At 45.2% G+C, this 22500-nt stretch overlaps 1 protein-coding gene across 1 annotated transcript in view; it reads left to right on the top strand.

Moving 5' to 3' along the window:
- The window catches only part of LOC147023984 (interleukin-20 receptor subunit alpha-like), a 144270-nt gene that overhangs the window by 117815 nt on the left and 3955 nt on the right, over window positions 1-22500 (top strand). The gene's annotated exons all lie outside the window — the stretch shown is intronic.

Here is a 22500-nt window from a genome sequence, read left to right as displayed (position 1 = left end):
TGGATTTTGTTTATTTGGTTAAACAACCAGGACGACAACGAACGACTCTCTTCCACTCACCATGTCGGACGCCATTTTAAATGTTCAGCGGCTCAACTCGGATCAATCGTTCCTCCTTCACCAACCGTGGAGAGAATAATCCCCACACTCGAGTTCACGAACCCCATGGTGGTTTTAAATTTTGTGATCATGTGACGAGGCCGCCATCTTTCCCCGAGCTGTCCCTCCACACGGAGATCTCTCTCTCCCGAACCACGTGATACTTATTTACTAATGTTCGATTACACAGACAACAAACATGGGGGGAAATATCACCTTGGTCCACCTGGGGTCGTGGATGTGTTGAGAGACCAAGATGGTTGGGTGTGATTGTATAGGTTATCTATTTATTACGTACGCACGTACACACAAACATGACTGTTCATTCACACAACTACCAAAGGGATATAAACTAATTATATTATATTCACCACAAAGATGTGGTGAATTGAAGGTCGTGACGCGCGATCACATGTCGCGCGGCTCGTGCACGGGATGGATAAAGCCAAGATTCCGCGCGGTCGGGGCGATTGTCCCTGGGGCATTGTCATTTACGGCGGCGGTCCACTTGGTGCTCGTTGAATGGTGAGAATTGAGAGTATACCGGACTCCGTGCTTATGCTGATTTATTTTGCGGTGATCAACTGCATGTGTATACCTTACTGCGTATGTACTCCTAGCTGCACCTGTATCCCCTGATGTGCCCGTAGAAGCGGCTTCAATCAAATGGAATAAAGCCTACACTCTGAAGGTTTTTCTCTCGCTTTCATTTCAATTTATTCCATTTGATTCCCTCGGCTCTCTCAACCAACGATGGACAAGATCTACAAACCGGAGAGGTTCGACGCAGACCCAAACGCGACTGACTCGGAGATGAAATGGTCGCATTGGTTCCGTTCCTTCTCACACTATCTGACCATCATCGAAGAGGGAGCCGACAAATTGGCCGCCCTTGTGAATCATGTCTCGCCCAGTGTATTCAGGCTCTTCTCGGAGTGTGACACCTACGATGCAGCGATCGACGTGCTGCAGGCGCTCTACGTGAAGCGCAAGAACGAGGTGTACATACGACATCTTCTCAACACACGCAAGCAAGCAGCCGGGGAGACAATCGATCAGTTCCTGCCAGCTCTGAGGCAGTTGGGCAAAGACTGCAGTTTCCGGGCCGTAACCGCCGAGGAACACCGAGATGAAGCGACCAGAGAGGCGTTCATCCAAGGGCTCAGGTCAGCCCCCATACGGCAACGCTTACTGGAGAAAGCGCAACCCACTCTTGAAATGGTAGCTGACCAGGCTCGAGCAATGGATACGGCTCAGCAGCAATCTGAGTGTGTGTGTGTGTGTGTGTGTGTGTGTGTGTGTGTGTGTGTGTGTGTGTGTGTGTGTGTATGTGTGTGTATATGTGTGTGTGTATGTGTGTGTATATGTGTGTGTGTATATGTGTGTGTGTGTATATGTGTGTGTGTGTATATGTGTGTGTGTGTGTATATGTGTGTGTGTGTATATGTGTGTGTGTGTGCGTGTGCGTGTGCTCGTGCGTGCGTGTGTGTGTGCGTGTGTGTGTGTGTGTGCGCGTGTGTGCGTGCGTGCGCTCGTGGGTGTGTGTGTGCGTGCGGGTGTGTGTGCGTGTGTGTGTGTGTGTGTGTGTGTGTGTGTGTGTGTGTGTGTGTGTGTGTGTGTGTGTGTGTGTGTTTTGTCAGACATGAAGCATTACATATCATTCTTTTTCCTCACCCCACCTATTTTTTTACCCTCTCTCTCTCTTTCATGAAATGCAACACACCTCCCACACCTCGGTCTCTCCCTCGCACCTCCCCCCCCTCCTCCTGTGATGAACAGCAACATTTGCAGAGGTGTCAATCTCCCCCCCCCACCCCTTCCTTGCTCTTCCCTCCTTCCTCTCCCCTCCGAGCTTCCCCAACCCTCCTTGCTCCTCCTCTCTATCCCTGCCCCCCTCCTCACACCCCTCCTCCCCCCCCCAACGATGAAGAGCAACATTTGCTGAGGCATCAATATCACCCCCCCCCACCCCCTTCCGAGCTCTTCCCTTCTGAGAAGAGTCTGAGAGTTTTTGAGAAAGAAAAAAATCTGCTTTTTTAAAGGAGAAGGTCATAAGTGTTTGTGAAGACATGAGAAGGTAAAGAGTTCCAGAGTTCGGCAGTGGAGAGGAAGAAACAAACATCGTCACGTCCCATCCTTGAATTGCCAATGGTCACACAATAATCATGTGATGTCGTGGCTTGTCGAGTATTCCTTGGTATCGCTTATGGTGGAGGTACACAAGCAGCAAGTTCCTGTGAGCAGAAATCGAAGTAATATCTGTAGAGATGCTGAACCATCAACAATTACGGGGATAGAGCTGGTGGAGAGAAAGCTCGCGATGGGAGAGCAGAGAGAAGGAGGAAAGCTGAAAGAGGGAAGATTGGATCTCAAACCCCGATGCCAAACTCTTTCAAAGGCTTTTGAGATATCAAGGCCTCCAGCAAAGGATTCCCCAAAGTCTCTCCAAGAAGAGGCCCAGATATTCATAATGTAAGAAAGGACATCACGTGTAGATCTTGCCTTGTGAAAGCCGTATTGATGGTCAGATAGAAGACTGTGATATTCAAGATGATTGAGAAAATGGCAATTGAGAAGATATTCAAAGACTTTGGAAACGGTGGAAATCAGAGCAATCGGACGGTTGTTTGGAGGGTTTGAACGATCACCCTTCTTTAACATCAGCTGTACTTAGGTATGTTCCAGGTAAGAGGTAAAGTTTGGGTTTTTATCAAAAACGAAACAAACAAACAAGCAAGCATGGGTGAAAGTTCTAAAGTCCGTTCCTTCAAGACACGGGGAGGAATGCCATCTTGCCCGTAGGCCTTGCTTATGTCCAGAAAGAGGAGTATTTTTTGACTGAATGAAAAGAGATTACATGGGAGGGATATAGGATTGGTGAGGGAAGCATCAGAGGGAGATGGATTGTTAGAATCATCCAGTGTGGAGTTCGAGGAGAAAAGAGAACCAAAAAGAGTTGCTTTGTCAGTCGAAGAGACGGCGATAGTATCATCGGAACAGAAAAGCGAAGGAAAGGTAGAGCTACAGAAGTTGTTGGAGATACTTTTTGCTAAGGACCAGAATGATCTATTAGTGGAAGAGGATGAGAGGATGTCACCTTTCTTTTGAATAAAGGAATGCCTCATCTCACATATTGCTGTGGCTCCGGGTTCCGGTCGCGATAATGACTGCTATACGGAGCAGTTGGGCCATCTCTCACCGAACACCCGGAATTGAAGGTCGTAACGCTTGGATAACTCCAAAGGTCAAGGGACCCTTAGCGGATCGTGGACGCCAATATTTCGTCGGCGTAGGGTTGGATTTATTGTCCAATTCCGATATACCTAAGTACCCATGTCGTCTAACTACTGGAGAAACCACACCCTCGGCCGACTCTGTCCGAACCGAGTCGCATTTACTGACTCGGGTCTGGCGTAACCGAGCGGGAATTACCAGAGCCGCGCCGGTCCAAATGACAACTTATGGCACAAACGGCCTCACTCATTCTCAAGCCCGAACCATGCTGGGTCAATGGTAGAAACGACAGGCAATGAACTGGAACATTTAACAGATATTTCTTAACAATAATAGGACACAGTGCAGACTTATTCTGAATAAAATGCAATGTACAATGAGCAATCAACACAAATACAATTTCTACTTATAGGACGGTGCCACCACTGACACACACACACACACACCAAAAAGAAATGGGGCCGGCCAGCCTTTATTCGGACCTCCAGCCCGGGAGGATAGGCGAACTGGAGGGTCAGAGTTCTGCTGGTACCTGGCTGCGTTCGCACGGCTTGCCGACCTGTCCTTATGGAGCTCGGGACTCTTGTGGAAGGGCTTGGGAAGATCGGACGCTCCAACCACCACGGTGGGACTCGAACCCACACGGACAACCTCGCACCAAGCGCCAAGGAACCAAGACGAAGTGGCAGACGCCAGCCAGCACCAAGACAGAAGATGGCCAGCAGACCAGACGAAACGAGACGAAACGAGTTCTGGATAAAATCACAAACTGGTCCAACACGTGGAACATGTCTTTCAATCCACACAAATCTCACACTCTCACTATGTCTCTTCGAAAGGACCGTTTACAAAACCCCCCCATCCACTTTCTCAACAATCCTCTGGAAGAAGTCTTTTCTTTCAAGCTTCTGGGTCTCACTATCTGCCATGACCTTTCCTGGGAAAGTCACATTTCCAACCTTGCCTCAAAAGCCAGTCGCCGACTGGGAATCCTCCGTCGTGCAAAGTCCTTCCTCGGCCCTCTTGAGCTCCTGACTACTTACAAAGCTTTTGTCCGTAGCCTGATGGAGTACTGCTCTCCCCTCTGGGCTGGTGCTCCTGCCTCCCACCTTTCTCGACTTCACGCTGTCGAAACCAGGGCTTTTAAGATCATTGGCATCTCCCGCAATGAAGCTGAGTCTTTGGGCCTCTCACTCAATCACCGCAGGTTGGTCGGTGGTCTTTCTGTCTTCTACCGACTCCTCTCCAGCCTTGCCCCCTGCTCTCTCTGCGATTTGTCCCCGCCACATTTCCACAGGGCGCTCAAGGTCCGCCAACAACCCCTTCTGGTAAAACTACCAAAATCACGAATCACTGCTCATCTTCACTCTTTCATTCCTCTTTTTCCCGCCTTTGGAATAAACTTCCTCACTCTATTCTTTCCCATTCTTCCCTCCAGGCTTTCAAAACAGCTGTTCACCACCACCTCTTATCTTCCCCCATCCAAATCCTCGATCTTTTCTACCCCCGATAATCCACCCAAGCCCACTTCCTTCAATTCTCCTGCTTTCCTTCCTGAAAGTCCCTGTAATGTCCATCTTCTCCTCGCCATGTTCCCCGTCCCATCCCCATCCCTCTCCCTTCCACAGTTCACCTGTGTCTGTTCCCCAATGTTTTGTCCCTTCCACTCCCACCCCTCTTGTCTCATGCCTCCTTGCTGTGAGTTGTGTGTTAGCTCTCATACGAGCCTCGACCAAGGTATACAAAAAAAAAAAAAAAAAAAAAAAAAAAAACGAGACCCAGACGGATCGCACCGACAATTATTCATCCCCTCCTGCTCGATGGGAGGGATCCGTCCTGAGGTAACTCTGCCTCCCATTGGATGGGGGGCGTGTCGGTGGCCCGTCCCCCAAAGAGGATCTGCAGTTGTTTCTGGCCTTCTGGCTTCCCATTGGCTGGAGCGCCTCGGCTTTGCTCACTCTTCGTCCATTGGCTGGAGGAAACACTCACTGCCCTTCTTCAGAGCGGAGCCTCGATCTGAGGCAATAGAGGCTCCGCCCACGCCTTCAGCCAAAAACTTGTGGATAATGGAGTCGGTGTGCAAAGGTTTGGTTGGGTGGTGGAACGAGGCAGGATGTTGTTGTTGGGGAAAATAAAAAAAATAACGACAAAATAACTCACAGGGCACACATGAAATTCCCGTTAGACACAGGGGATGGATTCTAACTATACACATATACTTCATGAAATAACTAAACTTTGGGACTGCTGACTGTCTGTGTGCAAGAGGCTTCCAAATCCATAACAATATAACATGTCTGCAATGATTTCTGGCGGATATGAAAGCTGAATGTGAGTCGGAAAAAGAACAATTTTCCATGTCTGATATGTGGCATCCCTTGAATGAATTGCCACAGACCTGGAATTATTGTGTTGCGGGCTGGGAATCGGTTGCGATCACGACCGACTCTGCCGAACACCCGGAATTTATAGGTCGTCACCCTGGATAACTCCAGAGCCGACAGGTCCCTTGTCGGACTGAAGATCGCCAATAAGTCAGCCACGTGGGATAGGGTCAATTGCCGATTTCAATTTACCTAAATACCCACGTCGTCCAAATTACCGGGGAAATTCACCCTCGGCGGAGCTTGAGAGGAACGAGCCAGTGTCGTGCTCGAACCGTGCGTAACCGAGCGGATGGTTACCGAGATCTGTCGGTCCAAACGTACATCTACGGCAACAACGGCCTTTCAAATTCCCCAACACTCACCGTGTTAAACCAATAAAAGAAACACAAAAACGAGCTGATACATTTAACAAATAGGGTATTTATTAACAGTGGGTGGGGAAGGAGGGAAGCACGTAAGGGCAGAGTTATCACGATTAATAAGAGATGCAAGGCAAATAATGTACAGCGAAGGCACTTAACAATTTCCTACCTAAAGACGGGCACACCGACAGACACACACACAGATACCCAGAAGGACATGGACCTGTCCACCTCGTGTGTTGGCTGACACGAGCGCACCAGGCCAGCGTCGAGATGCGGCCCGAAGAATCAGGCGCCAGCGACGGGACCAGCAGAGCCCAGAACACGCGCTCGAGGAAACGGCCCGAAGAATCAGGCGCCAGCGAGAGCGATCAAAGTCCAGAGCTCCGCTCAGCGCTCGTCCCGACAACCAAAACTCTCCTCTTTTTCCAGGAGATCCGCCGCACTTATCCTCGGCTCTCCTTTCCTTTCTTTCTCTCTTGTGCCGTCCGTTCAGGCGTGGCCCTCTCTCATTGGTTGCCCGACGGCAATCTCGCTCGCACCCCTCCGATTGGCTGAGGGGGGTGCCATGCCCGTATTTGGAGTGAAATCCAAGATGCCAATGCCCCAAAGAAACCCCGCCTCGCACATTGGACTCCGCCCACATACGTGCCGACACGCATGTAGTCCATGGCGTCGGTGTGAGGTGAAGGTGAGGGTAATGCTGCTGTTGTAGTTATAGTTGATTTAAAATAAAAGATAACCCTGACTATCAAAATAACTCCACTGCGCATGCACATTTAATTTCCCATTTAACAAGGGAAAGGGAGCCATCTATCCACATTTACTTATCAAAATAACTGAGCTATAGGACCTGTATGTTGAGTGCTCATGGCTTCCAGATTCGTAACAATTGAACCAAGAATTGGTTGTAGAGATATATTTGAAAGAAAAAGGGATCCAAGTCTCCATTCCTGCAAGAATAACCTCAACTATATGTTCAGCAGAGATAGAGACATCGCTCAAGGAGGACAGGCTGTCATCTTTCCAGGGAAAGTGAGAAAATAAGTTTTGTAAACCAGTCCAGTCAGCATTATTGAAATGCCAACAGTGGCATTTCATTGGAGCAGTCGGATGAGAGGAAGTGGTGTTGAGTAAAGTGATGTTCACAAGATTGTGGTCAGAAGAACCAATTGGAGGTGAAATTGTAGTTGCAATGCAACGGATTGGAAGTGAAGAATAAATCTAAAGTATTGGCAGCGTCGTCATGACGATCTGGGATATGGGTAGGGTGGGTGATAATTTCTTCAAAATCATAAAGAATGGAAAATGTTTGAGCTTCAACCCCAACAGCAACCAAGTGAGAAGATTTTCCCATCTCCTCTCTGGCCTCGTCCCCCCCCCCCCGCCCCCGCTCTGACTGCGATCTGTCCCTCGCCCCATATTTCTGCAGGGTGCTCAAGGTCTGCCATCAACCCCTTTTGGTCATCAACTACCAAAATCAAGAATCACTGCTCACATTCATTCTTTCATTCCTCTTTTTCCCCGCCTTTGGAACAAACTGCCACACTGCCTTCAATATCACTCTTCCCTCCAGGTCTTCAAGACAGCTGTTCATCACCATCTCAGATAATCCCCCATCCCAAACTGTGATATTTTCTTCCCCCGTAAACACCCACCCTCCCCTCCTCCCCCAAGTCCATCTCCTTCCAAATTCCAAATTTTTTCTTCCTGAGAGTTTGTTTCCGTCTGCATCTTCTCCACCCCATGTGTCCTTTCCTCCCCTCATCCCTTATTTGTTCAACTCATTTTATCTTTCAACCAAACTATTGCCCCTCCCCCACCACCACCACTCCCCCCCATCCCCCTCTTTCTTTTGTTCCTCTGATCTGTTGCATCCTGAACTGTTCAATGTTGTCGCTCTTCCACGAGCGTTGACTTTGTAAGTAAATAAATCTAGAAGCATTCAATCTGGAATTGTGTATAATAATAATCATAATGATGATGTAAGTTATCTGGGTGGGTTTTGTAAGGAGGGCTGAACCAGCAAGAATGGTTGGTGCGATAACTTTCCAATCAGTGGGACTCCAGAGGTCGAACCTTTCACCTTCTAAAACCTCCTGAGATAAATGATTGTGGGTACTCCAGTGACCATGGGATGAGAACACACCTGTATTGTAATTCCAGACGTTGTGAGCTCGAATTTAGATGAAAGGTTAAAATATCGATTTGGATTTTTGGGGTTCAGAATCTGAGCTTGTCTCAGAATAATTAGTCACTCTTAAATTGCTGACTTAATTGTAGTATAAACCCAGCTGGATCATTAATGACCTTTAAACAAGGGGTGATCTGAAAGAACGTTGATGAAGTTGTTTCATCGCGTCGTATTGAATTCTGATATACCGTTTTCACAGTTTACCATGTGGGCTGTTTTACAGTTTGTGTATTACAACAACCTGTAGAGTAGAGCCCAGTGTGACCCAAATATTGTCATAATGTGGGGAAACTCAAAAGTAGTGGACAATGAAGATTGGTGGTGGCAAGGTCTGCTTTGGGGAGATGGAGTCGGAGCAACAGAAATGTTACAATCTAATGGGTCTGTTGATGCGCTCTTCACGTTGGCGTATCGGTGGCATCTCGATCTGCTCAGCGACTCGGATATAATCAATGATGAAAGCAAGGTAAAGTTGGAGGGGGATGTGCGGGTTCAATTTGATTCAGGTTCCTCCATACGGGGACATTCAGGATCATTTCCATCACATGATCATAAACATGAGGACATTTCAATGATAATACCCGAACGTCCTCCACCAAACGAATTTGATTTACTGTCAGTAGTTTATCCGTGCTGGAGTTCAAACATGTTGAGGGATGATGAGAATATTCGTGTGAGTTTGTTGTTGAGTGGGATGCTCCATTTTGAGTGAGCCTGCAGAGGGAGCCACACCATGGCCAGAATATTGTGCAGGAGCACAGAACAGAAAATTTGAACTGTGAGAACACCAACAGCTGGAGCTTTGGTTAAACTGGTTGTGTGGAACCACAGTAGAGGGAGGTTAAATTAAATGAACGTGTTTTGTTGATATGAGGATAGAGTACGGATGCTCTCCCCCTTTGTACCTTTTTGATGTCTGCGGCCACGAGAGATAACAGAGTCGGGTAATTAGCTTTTGTGTGGAACCTTTGTTTCCCAAATTGCTGGAGTAATGAAGGTAAGGCCCTCCCCTCCCCCCCCCCCACCCCAGACAATGGGATGACTCCACCGGCGAATCTTGTGAGACCACGCCATCTTAGGGTACTGAGTTCCAGCTCCTTTGGCCTTTGAATTAATACCAGGTGGAGTTTACTCAGCCTGTTATCCTCCAAGGTCAGCGAAATGAGTACCTGTACTGGAATGGGGACACAGTATCAATGGCACAGTCGTGCCTCAACAAAATGATAGCAACCCGGCAACCAACCAACGCAAGAAGAAGAAGAAGAAGATCCAAATCCATCCACAACTTTTTGAGATATCATGCAATCTCGTTTTTAGCCCCATCTCTCAATGGTGAAGAATCACTTAAAAATTAAATAATTCTCGTATCCAGATCCAGATTCGCATGTTCATCAAAATTAAATCCAAATCCTCCTTGTGACACACGCAACGTGTCCACCAAGTTTCGTCCAAATCAATCCACAACATTGTGAGATATTGTGCGACATCGTTTTGGCCCGATCTCTCAATGGTGAAGAATCACTGACATGATTCTCAGATCCGGATCCGGATTCAGATGTTCACCAAAATTAAGCCTTGCTGTCCATTGCTGATCACCTACAAACATCTATCTATAATTCCAGCAATCTGTGTGTGTGTGTGTGTGTGTGTCTGTCTGCGACCGCCGATCCGATCGGATTGAAACTTGCCAGGAATATTGCCAGGGCCCCGCAGATGTGCCTTTTCAAGGTTTTATATTAATCGGAGAAGCGGTTCCCAAGTTACGGCCATTTATCTGTTGACCAATGACAAGACACGGTGCTATGACATCACAAATGACGTCACAATTAATGTTTATTTATTTATTTTATTTTTTTATTTTTTTTTTGCACGATTGATGGTCCGATCTGAATGATACTTGACAGGAATATTGCTGGGGACCCGCGGATGTGCCTTTTCGAGGTTTGATATGAATCGGACGAGCGGTTCCCAAATTACGGCCATATATCTGCGAGAAAGGGGGACGGGACAGGGGGGATGAGAGAGGGGCGAGAGAGGAGGGGGTGAGAGAGGAAGGGCGAGACTAGGGGGAGAGAGGGGGCAAGAGAGTGGGGGAGAGAGAGGAGAGCAAGAGAGGAGGGGAGAGAGAGGAGGGGATGATATAGTATGGGTTTGAATATTTGAATGCTCCCATCTGGTTTTAAAGAGAACACCATGGTTAAAAAGAAAACATTGCTGTTTGGGTGCATGTGATCACCCCAGTAACGCCCTGCTATGCTGCCTTCCCTCCCCTCACAATACCCTCCTCCCTCTTTCCTTCAAGTCCCCCATCAAACGCATGTCCAGAACACTGCCTTCCCCTCCCCCCACCAATCCGCTCTCTCCCACGTCCTCGCTCCCTCCCCCTCCCGACGTGTGGTGAGGTCTCGCTCTCCCCCACATCTGAGCTCCCCTTTTCTCACCCCTTATCGCTCCCTCACCCCTCCCCCTCCCCCTTCCCCCCCCCGCCCCAGTCTTACTGTTCCCATCAGTGAAGTGATGGGTTGTATTTGATAGTTTTAATTTGATCGTTCATGTTCAAGAGCATGTACATTATTCTGCAACAATGATATTTTGGCACATTCAGTGCAACGGAATAATTAAAACTTTTCGAAGTCATTTACCCCCAAAATTCTGTGAATTAATGATTAAATTTGATTGAGATGATGTGATCGATGTTGTTGGTGATTGTGTATTGTATTGGTTAAATTTGATTAAGGTGATGTGATCGATGTTGGCGGTGATTATGTATTGTATTGGTTAAATTTAATCAAGATGATCTGATCGATTTTGTAGGTGATTATGTATTGTATTGGTTAAATTTGATTGAGATGATGTGATCGATGTTGTGGGTGATTATGTATTGTATTGGTTAAATTTAATCAAGATGATGTGATCGATGTTGTCAGTGATTATGTGTTGTATTGGTTATATTTGATTAAGATGATGTGATCGATGTTGTGGATGATTATGTATTGTATTGGTTATATTTGATTAAGATGATGTGATCGATGTTGTCAGTGATTATGTGTTGTATTGGTTATATTTGATTAAGGTGATGTGATCGATGTTGCAGGTGATTACGTATTGTATTGGTTAAATTTAATCAAGATGATGTGATCGATGTTGTAGATGATTATGAATTGTATTGGTTATATTTGATTAATATGATGTGATCGATGTTGTGGATGATAATGTATTGTCTCGGTTATATTTGGTTCAGATGATGTGATCGGTGTTGAAGGTGATTATGTATTGTATTGTTTATATTTGATCAATATGATGTGATCGATGTTGTGGATGATAATGCATTGCATTGGTTATATTTGGTTCAGATGATGTGATCAATGTTGTCAGTGATTATGTATTGTATTGGTTATATTTGGTTAAGATGATGTGATCGATGTTGTAGGTGATTATGTATTGTATTGGTTAAATTTAATCAAGATGATGTGATCAATGTTGTGGGTGATTATGTATTGTATTGGTTATATTTGGTTAAGATGATGTGATCGATGTTGTGGGTGATTATGTATTGTATTGCTTAAATTTAATCAAGATGATGTGATCGATGTTGTGGATGATAATGTATTGTTTTGGTTATATTTGATTAAGATGATGTGATCGATGTTGTTGGTGATTATGTATTGTATTGGTTAAATTTAATCAAGATGATGTGATTGATGTTGTAGGTGATTTTGCATTGTATTGGTTAAGATGATGTGATCGATGTTGTGGGTGATTGTGCATTGTATTAGTTATATTTGGTTAAGATGATGTGAACGATGTTGTGGGTAATTATGTCTTGTATTGGTTAAATTTGATTAAGATGATGTGATCGATGTTGTCGGTGATTATGTGTTGTATTGGTTATATTTGATGAAGATGATGTGATCGATGTTGTCGGTGATTATGTGTTGTATTGGTTATATTTGATGAAGATGATGTGATCGATGTTGTCGGTGATTATGTGATGTATTGGTTATATTTGATGAAGATGATTTGATCGATGTTGTCCGTGATTATGCATTGTATTGGTTATGTTTGGTTAAGATGATGTGATCGATGTTGTTGGTGATTATGTATTGTATTGGTTAAATTTAATCAAGATGATGTGATCGATGTTGTGGGTGATTATGTATTGTATTGGTTATATTTGATCAATATCATGTGATCGATGTTGTGGATGATTATGCATTGTATTGGTTATATTTGGTTAAGATGATGTGATTGATGTTGTGGGTGATTATGTATTGTATTGGTTAAATTTGGTTAAGATGATGTGATCGATGTTGTGGGTGATTATGTATTGTATTGCTTAAATTTAATCAAGATGATGTGATCGATGTTGTGGATGATAATGTATTGTTTTGGTTATATTTGATTAAGATGATGTGATCGATGTTGTTGGTGATTATGTATTGTATTGGTTAAATTTAATCAAGATGATGTGATTGATGTTGTAGGTGATTTTGCATTGTATTGGTTAAGATGATGTGATCGATGTTGTGGGTGATTGTGCATTGTATTAGTTATATTTGGTTAAGATGATGTGAACGATGTTGTGGGTAATTATGTCTTGTATTGGTTAAATTTGATTAAGATGATGTGATCGATGTTGTCGGTGATTATGTGTTGTATTGGTTATATTTGATGAAGATGATGTGATCGATGTTGTCGGTGATTATGTGTTGTATTGGTTATATTTGATGAAGATGATGTGATCGATGTTGTCGGTGATTATGTGATGTATTGGTTATATTTGATGAAGATGATTTGATCGATGTTGTCCGTGATTATGCATTGTATTGGTTATGTTTGGTTAAGATGATGTGATCGATGTTGTTGGTGATTATGTATTGTATTGGTTAAATTTAATCAAGATGATGTGATCGATGTTGTGGGTGATTATGTATTGTATTGGTTATATTTGATCAATATCATGTGATCGATGTTGTGGATGATTATGCATTGTATTGGTTATATTTGGTTAAGATGATGTGATCGATGTTGTGGGTGATTATGTATTGTATTGGTTAAATTTAATCAAGATGATGTGATTGATGTTGTGGATGATAATGTATTGTTTTGGTTATATTTGATTAAGATGATGTGATCGATGTTGTCGGTGATTATGTATTGTATTGGTTAAATTTAATCAAGATGATGTGATTGATGTTGTCGGTGATTTTGCATTGTATTGGTTAAGATGATGTGATCGATGTTGTGGGTGATTGTGCATTGTATTAGTTATATTTGATTAAGATGATGTGAACGATGTTGTGGGTAATTATGTCTTGTATTGGTTAAATTTGATTAAGATGATGTGATTGATGTTGTCGGTGATTATGTGTTGTATTGGTTATATTTGATCAAGATTATGTGATCGATGTTGTCGGTGATTATGTGTTGTATTGCTTTCTTGATCAAGATGATGTGATCGATGTTGTTGGTGATTATGTATTGTATTGGTTAAATTTGGTAAAGATGATGTGGTTGATGTTATAGGTGATTATGTATTGTATTATGATTATGATTATGTATTGTATTCGTTAAATGTAATCAAGATAATGTGATTGATGTTGTAGGTGATTTTGCATTGTATTGGTTATATTTGGTTAAGGTGATGTGATCGATATTGGAAGTGATTATGTACTGTATTGGTAAATTTGATTGACGTGATGTGATCGATGTTATCGGTGATTATGTATTGTATTGGTTAAATTTAATCAAGATAATGTGATTGATGTTGTAGGTGATTTTGCATTGTATTGGTTATATTTGGTTAAGATGATGTGATCGATATTGGAAGTGATTATGTACTGTATTGGTAAATTTGATTGACGTGATGTGATCAATGTTAACGGTGATTATGTACTGTATTGGTTAAATTTGATCAAGATGATGTGATCGATGTTGTCGGTGATTATGTGTTGCATTGGTTAAATTTAATCAAGATGATGTGATTGATGTGTAGGTGATTTTGCATTGTATTGGTTATATTTGGTTAAGATGATGTGATCGATATTGGAGGTGATTATGTACTGTATTGGTAAATTTGATTGACGTGATGTGATCGATGTTATCGGTGAATATGTTTTATATTGGTTAAATTTAATCAAGATGATGTGATCGATGTTGTGGGTGATTATGTACTGTATTGGTTAAATTTGATCAAGATGATGTGATCGATGTTGTCGGTGATTATGTGTTGCATTGGTTAAATTTAATCAAGATGATGTGATTGATGTGTAGGTGATTTTGCATTGTATTGGTTATATTTGGTTAAGATGATGTGATCGATATTGGAGGTGATTATGTACTGTATTGGTAAATTTGATTGACGTGATGTGATCGATGTTGTCAGTGATTATGTATTGTATTGGTTATATTTGATTAAGATGATGTGATCGATGTGTCGGTGATTATGTATTGTATTGGTAAAATTTGATGAAGATGATGTGATCGATGTTTCGGTGATTATGTATTGGATTGGTTAAATTTGATTAAGATGATGTGATCGATGTTGTCAGTGATTATGTATTGTATTGGTTATATTTGATTAAGATGATGTGATCGATGTTGTCAGTGATTATGTATTGTATTGGTTATATTTGATTAAGATGATGTGATCGATGTTGTCAGTGATTATGTATTGTATTGGTTATATTTGATTAAGATGATGTGATCGATGTGTCGGTGATTATGTATTGTATTGGTAAAATTTGATGAAGATGATGTGATCGATGTTTCGGTGATTATGTATTGTATTGGTTATATTTGATTAACGTGATGTGATCGATGTTTCGGTGATTATGTATTGTATTGGTTATATTTGATTAAGATGATGTGATCGATGTTGTCAGTGATTGTGTTTTGGTGAAATTTTGTCGGAAATCTCAAGTTTATCATTTTATTGGTTTCTTGGAGATAATTGATCGTGACGACCTTAAAGGAAAGTTCATGACAAAAGGTCAGATTGCTTCGGGACTAAAATACTGATGGAATTAAATATCTTGGTTCTTGGGGACACACAACTTACGTGAGGTTCACCAAGGCACCATTGTTTGAAAGTGTCATCTACTCCTCTGGCAATGGGAGTAAGTAATGTGAAAAGTTACTCAACATACCCCGTCTCACCCACATTGATCGACATTTCTCACTGAAATGATATATTTTTTGTCCATCATCAGGAATGTAAAGGGCAAGGCCTTATTCTCGGACCAAAACAACTTTTACATTTTGATTTAATCCGTTGATAAAGTTGTTCATGGAAAATTTGTTTTTCATTCTTTGGGTTTTTTACCCAAACGGGGAATGTTGAACTCGCACGTACCGGGATACATCTTGTGGTGTTCACTTTCCAACCTTTTTGCCTCGTTGTCGAAGGGTCGTTGTTGTTGTTGTTGTTGTTGTTGTTGTTGTTCTGATAGGGAGAGCCACGTCACCCCCAGGGCTTTGCTCACCTCCCCATTACTTGCTCCTGGCATCACATTGGCCATTTTGTGTCGGTGTAATTGCGCAAACACCATGAAGGCGTTCAGGGGTCTCTTGGTGCGCTCCTCTCGTTGGCGTATCGGTGGCATCTCGATCTGCTCAACGACTCGGATAAAATCAATGATGAAAGCAAGGTGAAGTTAGAGGGGGATGTGCGGGTTCAACTTGATTCAGGTTCCTCCATGCGGGGACATCATGATCATTTCCATCACATAATAACACGAGGACATTTCAATGATGATATTCGAACGTCCTCCACTGAACGAATTTGTTTTACTAGTTTATCCGTGATGGAGTTAAAACATATTGATGGTAATGAGAATATTCATGTGAACTTGTTGATTATGGACATCAACCAGGTGTGTTTGGAGTACCTTGATCTCCTCCATTCATAACTCTCTCAATCACCTCCTCTCTCCTCCTCCTTGTTTGGTCTCCTTTCACAACACTCATTTGCTTCCTTTCCTTCTTATCTCTTGATTATCTTTGACGAGATCTCAGAAAACGCTGCTTGGACGAAGCGCACAGCCTCAAACGTCGAGAACTTCACTTGTTTGTGTGGTTGCCAGGGCAACAATGAGTTGCGCTGACCCAACAAGCATTGTGATGCCGAAGTTCAAACCGGTTGATAATGATAATATAAGTTCCTTTTGGGGGAATTTGAAGGCAGGATCAGCCTGCACAATGTTTGGATTGCTCAATCTCCCGAAATGTATCTTTAAATGATAAGTGTTGGCAAGGAAGCAGCACGGACAATTTCTAAAGGGATTGCCATGACCCGGCCAGGGTTTAAACCGCTCACCACCCAGACTCGGACCTATGACACCACTGAGTATGATGAAAATTTTCATGTTTTCAGGAGTGGGATTCAGACCTGGGGTGTGCTTGAACGCACCCCCGAAATGAAGAGCAGGTTCGGGAACGAAATTTTATTTAATTATTTGTGTGGACTATGGTGGACCAAGATGAGCTGGTCCAGGTGGGCTTGTGTACGACAATTTTAGAAACATCCATGTTGCAGGATGGCAGCTTTCAGGGAGATCTTTCCCTGGAGGAATAGCAAGAGATAACTACAGGGGCAAAAGAGACTCATGATGTTCGGGGACCCCCACCGCCAACTTGACGTGGAGCTTCCCCGGGAATCCACACCGCATCGTCGCAGATCGGCCTCACCAAAGCCACTGGATACGAACCAGTTTATGGAAATGATGAAACAGGTGATGGAACGGTTGGAACTCGGACAAGACAAAATGAGCATTGAAATGAAGGAGGAGATGAAGGCAGGTCAGAAGGAGATGGGGGTGGAGTTGGTGCAGGTAAAGGGTGATATGCAACGGATGGATCGGAGGATGGCAGACGAGATCAAGGTAATGTGGGAGGAAATGAACGAGGAAAGGAGAAAGAACGAGGCCTGTGTGAGGGACGCACAGCGTGAAATGGCGGCTGGTCAGGCCAAGGGTAACTTAGGGGAAACCCTGGGGCCAGCGCCATGACGGGTAACGGGAGAGCAGGATTGAGGGAGAACATACAAAGCCGGAACACGAGTCAGTTAGTCATTTTTTAATGGAGCCGGATCGTGAGAATATATTTACAAACAAAACAAACAAGAGAAACAGGATGAGAGAGGAGATTGGGGCACGTGCGGTGAGGGATTCGTGCAGGGAACGCGTGACCCCACAGGGATGCACCTCCGTGCGGCGGGAGTTGTTGGAGTTCCCCGATCAGGAGGTGGAGTCGGCAATTGCCTAAGACAGGTACGTACCACCACAGGTGGTGAACATGGGGTTCATGAGGAACCTCTCCATGGGGGTGTGTATGTGTTTGTGTGTGTGAGGAGGCACGTGTGCATTGTGAAAGTCCTGCCGATGCGCCATCCGAACTCACACCTGAGCCGGCGGCACGGGTCGAGGTAGTGGAGACGGTGCGGTCGTCCAGCGAGCCGGATGCCGAATCGTGATTCGAGCCCGAACGGAACGAGCCGATCGGAGGGATTTTGCAGAGGGCGCTGCATGTTGGAGCATGCGTGGCTGCCGCCCATTGCAGACACAGAGTGATTGTAAATACACCTGTCAGGTGTTCTGTCGAACCTGGCGGTTAAAAAGAAAACGCTGCCAATTGGGTGCGTTTCACCGCCCCGGTAATCACTCCGGAGAGGGACGGGGAAACAAGGTAAATTTGGGGGTCAATAGGATCCCACACGAGCCTTGGGGGAAAGGAGCTGGGGGTTAGAAAAATCCCCGCGGTGTTCCCGCGCTAATTGGGGGATGAGCGGAGCACCGTGCACTGCAGGCTCGGGGTCACGTGGAGACCCGGGTTGTGTACACACACACACCGTGGAGCGTGCGAGGATGTTCCGTGCTTGGAAGCCAGCGTGAGCGTGGTGCACGGCATGTGCCGTGCGTGGGCCGTGCTGAAAGCACATCCGAGGTGGACGTGTCCACTGCGGTTGCGGGTGGGGGCTCACGGAACGCATCCCCGTAAAAGGCACCGCAGGAGGTTCGCGGCACGAGTGACAAGGAATGAAAGAGAAACTGAACAACAACAAAACAAAGGCGGAGGGTGAGGAGAGAAAAACTAATAACCTGGAAAGGAAGGAGTGTACCTTGGGAGAATTGGGGGAGAAAAGATCTGTGTAGGGATGACCTGAGGTTGTGGTGAACCGCTGTCTTGAAGCCTTGAAGGAAAGGATGGGATTGAACCGTTTGAGGAAGTTGGTTGGCCAGATGAGAGAAAACAGGATGAAATGAGTGGAGGTGAGAAGTGAACCTGAATTTTGGATGTTTTACCAGAATTGGGTTACTGGAAGAAAACTGCACCCTTCAGAAACCTGAGGGGGACAGGGCAAGAAAAGAGCGGAGGGTGCAAGACCAAAAAGAGGCAGTATAAGACAGAGAGGACACCAACCTGTCTGGGATGTGAAAGTGAGGTCCAGAGACTCGACTTCATTGCCAGAGATTCCAATGATTTTGAGGGTCATGGTTTCCACAGCTTAAGAAGTGCTCGGTATGAGACAGATGCATCATTCCAAATGGGAGAGCAGTACTCCAATACTCCATAAAACGCACTCCATGAGAGTACCTCCTGTGCAGTCCACCTGATAGTGGTCTCCTTGGGTTAAGATGAGGTGGTCCCTTCAGGTGGGTGACTGGAATGTCCTATCCCTAAGAGAGAATGATTACATGTCTGTTATCATCTGAGCTCAAGCGTTTGGACATCGGTATTGCAGCACTCTCTGAGGTTCGGAGACTGGATCGTGGTGAGATCATGGCAGCTGGCTCCACCGACGATTGGTCTGGTCACTCTGATTGTTACCATGCCCAAGGAGTTGCTGCAGCTGTGTCCAATAAGCTGACTCCAATGATAATTGAGGTAACTCCGGTCAAAGAGCGTATTATGAGACTCAGGATTCATCACTACTTGGTTGTCGTTACCCTGGTCTCTTTGGATGTTCGAACTGAGGCACGTGATCTCACTGTGAAGAATGCTCGAAGGATGCCCATTCGACGTCACGCTTGTGTCTGTGGTTGATCAGTGCCCCAGGCGAGATACTCGTCTCGTCTTGGGGGATTTCAATGAATCGACTGGAACTGAAAGGGATGGTGAAGAGACGTGTGTTGGTCCCCATTGTTCTGAAACTGTGAACCAGAATAGCACGGAGTTCTTTGACTTTGCAAGAAGTCATGGAATTGGGGTGGCTGGTTCATGGTTTCAGCACCCACAGGCTCATCGCTGGACTTGGTATTCCAACGCTGGTGGTGTGCCAAAAGAGATAGACAATGTGATCGTTGATGGTCCCTCGATGATGACCCAGAACTGCAGGGTCTTCCGGAGTGCTCAGTTCCTCAACACTGACAACAGGCTTGTGGTAGCAACTCTGAAGTTGCACCTTAAATCCGGGAGAATGGAATCATCCCAGCCTCGGCTGGGTGTTGGCAAGCTTAATAAAGAGAGGGTCGCTGAAGAGTTTGAGAACAGGCTGAGTGGGGATTTGGGTGGGTCTTGGTGCTTTGGGGAATCCTGAGGAGTTGCGGAGTGCCTTCAAGACTACCATCCTTGATGTTGCCGGTGGATTTCTTGGAACTCACCTGAAGGTGAAGAAGAATATTGTGTCTCATGGGACAGTGGAGACCATTGACCAGTCGCAGGGCCAGGCTTAATGGCAGAGCTGACCTGTTAAGGGAGTTGATGTATAAAACTATGGGCACGCTGAGGGTGGACAAGGAGACCTATATGTGAGGGAGTACAGCATCACCTGTGGACAGGTGATTCTGGTCCTGCTTACTGGATAATTCGCACATCGCGTTCCTGCAAGCCCATCCCTCGGTGTACTGCAGTTCGAGCATAGGGTGGTGGGCTCTTGACAGAGGATTCTGAAGTGAACACCCGCTGGGCCGGTTGTTTTGAGTGGCTGTATCAGGCTGATCCCCCAGCTGTTGAGTTGGATGTTGGTGATGTTATTATCCCTGTTGCTGACCCTCCAATCAACTGTGGTCTACCTTCGTTTGTGAAAACACAGGCTGCGCTGAACCGGTTCAAATGGGGTAAAGCTCCTGGGATCTATGGCATCCATGCTGAACTTCTCAAGGCTGGTGGAAATGCTGTACTCATGTCGTTGCATGCAGTTCTGTGCTCTGTCTGGACACAGGCATCAACCCAACTGACTGGAAGTGGGGCCTTGTTGCCCCTCTCTGGAAAGGGAGGGTGATCGCCAGGAATGTAACAGCTACCGAGGGGCGACACTCCTCTCAGTACCGGGCAAGCTCTTTGCCTGGATAATTCTTGATCGGGTTCTCCACCATCTGCTTGAGCACCATCACCCAGAGCAGTCAGGCTTTGCACCAAAGAGGTCAACGATTGACCGTATCCTTGCCATTTTGGTCCTCACCCAACATCGACGAGAGTTTCGGCAGGGACTGCTTGCAGCCTGTGTTGATCTCTGTGAAGCGTTTGATTCATTGAATCGGGATTCTTCCAGGAGGATTCTTGGTCTTCATGTGTGCCACCAAAACTGATCTGATTTCTGAACGACACTCTGGAACTGAGAGTTCTGTGAGATGTGGTGATAGCATCTCTGACTTGTTTCCAGTTGTTACTGGAGTTCATCAGGGGTGTGTACTGGCCTCCACACTTTTCAGCACTTGCGTGGATGAGATTTTACGAAGGATGTTGGAGAGATCAAGCTGCAGTGCATCATTTGGGAATGTCAAGATCTCTGACCTTGATTTCGCAGATGATGCAGTTATCTTTGCTGAGACTAGAGATATAATTTTGGGGGCTCTCGAGGTGCTGAATGAGGAGTTGGATCTGCTGGGATTACGGGTTTCCTGGGTCAAAACTAAGATCCAGGCTTTCAATGACGTCTTAAATGCTGCTATCTTGTCTGTTCTTGTCTGTTCCTGTTTGTGGTGAGGATGTTGAGATCACGGAGAGATTCACCGACCTTGGCAGTGATATTCATGTCTCTGCCAGCTGTGAGCCAGAGGTCAATCAATGTCTGGGTCGGGCCTGGGGAGTCATGGATTCACTGGATCATGGTGTGTGGCAATGCCAGTACCTGTGCGGGAGGATGAAAGTCTGGGTCTTCAGTTCCTTGGTGCTTCCAGTCTTGCTCTGCAGATGCGAGAGTTGGACTCCGACCAGGAGTCCAGGAGAGACGGAAACTCAATTCCTTTGGTACCAGGTCTCTTCGGAGAATCCTTGGGTATCGCTGGTCTGACGTGTCCAACGAGCGGTTGCTGAGAGACTCAAAAGAGATTTGTTACTTGCATAATGTGTGATCGTCAGCTGCAGCTGTATGGACATGTGGCTCGTTTTCTTGACGCTGATCCTGCTCACCAAATTCTCTCAGCGAAGGAGCCTCGTCAGTGGAGGAGGCCAATAGGCTGACCACGTTCCTCGTGGTTGCAGCAGATTAATCAACATCCCAAGGTAATGGGACTGGGCCAGACATTTGCCTGGGGGATGGCCTGATGGAGGTCCCTGGAGTACCAGCAGAAAGTGGATGCAGCAACATGCTGTTTTGGCACATACTCCCATACCTGACCTGATCCGGGTGATGAAGATTGTGGTCAAGTTCGTGTGTGTAGTTTTTGAGAAGTTCCCAGTGTTTACATATAGCCTGACTGACTAATGGACACCACACAATGGTTATACCTCACCTGGACAATTTTTGTTCCATGTGAGCTAAAAATGGCTGGCATAATCTCCACCAAATATTACAAACGACCTGGAGTACCTCAGGTTAGGTGATGACAGCCCCCCCTCCCACCCACCCCCTCCATTCACGATGAGGGTCAGGAGCTGACTGATGATTTCCACTTGTATGTCCAAGCAAATCCACACCAAATATAACATATGTCATGGTTGCTCACCGAAGTAGAAGAAAAAGAGGTGCGATAGAAAGGATCTCTGGTGCGAGGAAGTGAAGAGACTGGGTTGGGGGGGGGGGTTTGGGGGTTCCCATCTCCCATGGTCGGGGAATTTTAACCTTATTTTTACATGCAGTCACTCCTTTGTGAGAAATTAAAGTCGAATAGTCATGATAATGTCTTGATTTGAGTTTTGCACTGCAGAGGAAAAAAGTACTCACGATTTAAAATAATTCATAAGAAAGTGGGCGTTTCAGGAGGTGTTGTACATTGCAAAAATTGGAGTTTTTGGCCTCTTGGTGGTTACCTTTTTATTGCTGCCTTACCCCACATCCCAATAT

The sequence above is a fragment of the Eptatretus burgeri genome, chromosome 7 (assembly GCF_056783735.1).
Source record: "Eptatretus burgeri isolate ZD-2024b chromosome 7, Ebu_testis_v1, whole genome shotgun sequence".
Classification (NCBI taxonomy): domain Eukaryota; kingdom Metazoa; phylum Chordata; class Myxini; order Myxiniformes; family Myxinidae; genus Eptatretus; species Eptatretus burgeri.
The sequence above is the reverse complement of the archived record's forward strand: the minus strand, read 5'-3'. Positions and strand labels throughout refer to the sequence as shown.